The 4,223-nt window shown below is 38.9% G+C and overlaps 1 pseudogene; it reads right to left on the reverse strand.

The window, feature by feature from the left end:
• Positions 1-2,425: 2,425 nt before the first annotated feature.
• Positions 2,426-3,137, reverse strand: LOC102867551 (annotated as a pseudogene).
• Positions 3,138-4,223: the final 1,086 nt, after the last annotated feature.

Here is a 4,223-nt window from a genome sequence, read left to right on the forward strand (position 1 = left end):
AAGGGAAGGAAATAAAAGACATCCCATTCAACAAAGAGATGGTTAAACTATGGTTCTATGCAAATGCTATGCTAGCAAACACAGAGAACTCCAAGGACCCCCCCCCCAAAAAAACCAAAACCAAACAAACAACAAAATTGTTAGAGCTATTGTATTGTAGGCCAATTTAGCACAGTGGCAGGATACAAGATCAAGATCCAAAAATCAGTGGGTTTCCTCTACAGTAACAAAGAGAACTTAGAGAAGGAAACCAAGAAAGTAATACAATTTATAATAGCTAACCACAAATTGAGATATTTGGGAATGAACCTAACTAAAGACACAAAAGACCTATACAAAGAAAACTACAGAACATTTTTGCGAGACACAATAAAAGACCTAAAGAAATGGGTAAATGTGCCCTGTTCATGGATAGGAAGTTTCAATACTGTGAAAATAACCTTCCTGCCAAAAGCAATCTACATGTTCAACACTATCCCAATACAAATACCAAATTCATGTTTCAAAGATATTGAAAAGGAAATTGTCAAGTTTATTTGTAGAGGAAAGATACCCTGAATAAGCAAAGGACTTCTGAAAAACAAAAACTAAGTGAAAGGCATAGCACTCCTTGACCTCAAAACCTACCACAAGTAACCAAAACAGCATGGTATTGGTACAATGATGGGAACACAGATTAATGAAACAGAATTGAGAACCCAGAAATTGACCCATCTCTCTATAGTAAACTGATATTTTACAAGGAAATTAAACCTATCAAATGGGGAAAGGACAACCTCCTCAACAAATGGTGCTGGCAAACTAGACTGCTAACTGCAGAAAGCTGAAACAGAATCCACATCTCACACCACACTCAAAAAACAATTCAAAGTGGATCAGAGACCTAGGAATAAAGCCCAAAACCATAAAGTTCATGAGAGACAAACTGAGATCAAGCTTAGAAGACCTAGTCTACAGGATAAAAAGATGCCAAATAATACAGCCAGAAATGCACAATTTGAAAATAATAAAATTGATGAGTGGGACTTTCTGAAGATTAAATATCTGTGCTCATCAAAAAACTTTTTCCAACAGGGTAAAAAGAAAACCTACTGACAAGGGAGAAACATTTGGCAGTAACATCTTAGACAAGGGTCTCATAACAAAAGTTGACAGAATACTCCTGGGCCTCCAGAAGAAAAAGACTGATAATCCAATCACAAAATGGGCAAGAGACATGGAAAGACTTTTCACAGAGAAGGGCGTTCGAATAACTAAAGACACATAAATGTGCAAAATCATTGGCAATAAGAGAGATGGAAATCAAAACCACAATGAGATACCATCTTACCCCAGTAGCGTGGCAACGTTTGCAGGATAGGAAGTCATAAATGTTGGATAGGATGTGGCAAGATAGGAACTCATACATTGTTGGTGGGATTGTAAAATGGTACAACAATCAACACTTGGCACCAGCAGCTGGGAAAATAAAAGACATATGCGATGAGAAAGTCTGCTGTTAGGGACCTTTCCAAAGTACTGAAGAGCAGTGGTGTCACTCTGGAGACTAAGGTGCGTCTGATACAGGCCATGGTCTTTGCAATCACTTGTTATGCATCAGAGAGTTGGACAATGACTAGGGAGGATAGAAGGAGAATTGATGCCTTTGAGCTGTGGTGCTGGAGAAGAGTATTGAGTGTACCATGGACTACTAGGAAAACAAACAGATTCATCCTGGATAGGGTTAAACTGGACTCCTCCTTGGAGGCAAGGATTCTGAGGCTTCATCTGACATACTTTGGACATGTAAGAAAGGACCTGTCCTTAGAGAAGGACATTATGTTTGGTAGGGTGGAGGGACAGCGCTGGAGGGAAAGACCCTCTATAAGGTGGATTGATTCAGTGACTGGGGTAATTGGGGCGGGTGTGTCAAAGACAGTGCAATTGGCCCAGGACAGAGCAGGATTTAGGACTCTTGTACGGGGTTGCTATGAGTTGCAAGCAACTCAATGGCACATAACAACAACATAGCTTTTCATAGTATTTTGGGTTTTTTTATTATTTTTTAAAATTTTATTATTTTTGTGTGCGTGTACTGTCAAATCAGATCTGACTGGTACAGGAGGAGATTGCCCCTCCTTCCCCGGCAGAGCATCTGGTGGATCCGAACCGTGCACCTCTGGGATTGTAGTTGCAGCTTCTTGCCACTAGGCCACCAGAGCTCCCCTTTTCATAGTATTTTGATATTATCAATTTAATTTTGTCTTATTCTGTTGTGATATCACCGCTTTCATTTACTTTTTTTTAAACTTTGTGTGTAACATTTAATAAACTCAATCTACATCCAGAATAATTCATATGAAAAGACAGTATTTATTTCAACAGAGCTCAATGGGATAATCAGAGGGCATCCAGAGGAAAAAGGGAGGGGCCAAATGAGAATTGATCAATGGCACTCCCACACCTTCACTGTTTGATCTGCACTGCCAGTAACTACATATGGTAATGTCTTATGGAAATCCAAGGAGGCAACAAAGTGTTCGTACACATTGAGGGTCTTCACTTGTTCTTATAATCCCATATATATAGGGTCTTATCATCAGCACAACTCAAAATAAACTTTTCCCCAAAATAGAACAGAACTCCACACACCCAGTTATCATGACCCCCAAGGATCATAAGGCATGTGCCAGTACAGACATCTCACATCTTAATAGTCTTGTGTCTAGATCAAGACAGCAAGAATGGTCCAGGGTTGCCACTTTTCTTAGTCTCAGATCCCATTGCTTCAGAGATGGAAGAATAGGAGCTTTCCAGAGCCCTGAGATGCATTCTACCACATGTTTAAGTTCCCAGAGATCAGCTTTTTATTCCTTCATTGCTACCACCCATACTCTCACTGTCTGGTCACTGGAACAGTTGGCTATCAGAGTACCATCCTGATTTGGTCACAACATGCATATTCATTCTCTGTGTCCTGTGCATGTTTTTACACAGTAGCCAACTTGCACTTCCCACATTTTTATAGTTTTATTCCTTGAGATTGACACTGTATGATCTCCATTGGGCATGATGGCTACCAAATAAACATTGTGATCATGGCCACACGTGGTTCTGATGCATTCAAAGTCCTGAAAATCCCATAGTTTAATGACCATATCTGCAGAACAGAAAGCGAGAAGCTTGCCACTGTCATCAAATGAAATATCCTATACAGAGTCTGTATGGCTGTTAAGAGTTTGTTCAAAATAACCAGTTTCATAATCTCACACCTTAATGGTAGCATCCTCGGAAGGAGAGACCATAATACTGAACACAGGATGGAAAATGACTCACGTGACTGGACTCCTATGACCACTCAAAACATATTTTTCTGGTGGATGGGGAATCAATTCTTTTGGGTCTCATTTCTGAACAAGAGGGCCACCTGACATAAATTCTTCTTTTGCTTCATTTAGCTTTTATTCTAATCCCATTACCTTTTTTTGGTCATCTAATAACAGATGTACATTTCTCCAAAAAAAAAAAAAATCAGCATATTTCTTGTCTAATTCTTCATTCATACTTAATTCAGCTTCCTTTTTAAAAATAGAATATGCCTCTTGATAGCCATTTGATCAAAGATAATCTGCTATAGCTCAATTTAGTTAATCTCATTGTCTCTGGGACAGCACCATTTTGACTGTGAACACCAAGCTTATTTGTTATAGTGGTAACTCCCTCCTTTGGGAAATCAAAAGCTGTGTGATCCTTGGATTTATAATTAAATATGCCACTAAGTGGCTTCCACACAGAGGAAATTGATCCTTTCAGAAGTGGATTCAACAAGTAGCCTGGTGAAAGTCAATAAGTAAGGTTCATTCCACTTGAGCACTGCACTGCTGCACACATTTACAGAGTCTCTTCTGTCCTTCACTCCCATCCACTGGTGGGATGTGGAGAGGAAGAGGGAAGAGAGGAAGAGGTAAGAGAGGAAGTGCTCTTTCATTTCTTAATCGAGTTATCTGTGTCTTTTATTTGTTTGTTTGGTGAGTTTGTCAGTAGTTTGTCAATTTTATTGACTCTTTCGAAAAACCAGTTCCTGGTCTTGATGTTTTTCTGTTTTCTATATCATTGATTTCAGTTCTTGACTTTATAATTTCTTTTCTTCTAGAGAGGCTGTAGGATTAGATTGTTTTTCTTTTTCTGTTTTATGAAGGTGCTTAGTTAGATTACTGGTTTTTCTTCTTCTTTCTTCTTTTTTT

Source organism: Elephantulus edwardii, unplaced genomic scaffold (assembly GCF_000299155.1).
Source record: "Elephantulus edwardii isolate Elephantulus edwardi_28Jun2011 unplaced genomic scaffold, EleEdw1.0 scaffold00357, whole genome shotgun sequence".
In the NCBI taxonomy this organism is placed as follows: domain Eukaryota; kingdom Metazoa; phylum Chordata; class Mammalia; order Macroscelidea; family Macroscelididae; genus Elephantulus; species Elephantulus edwardii.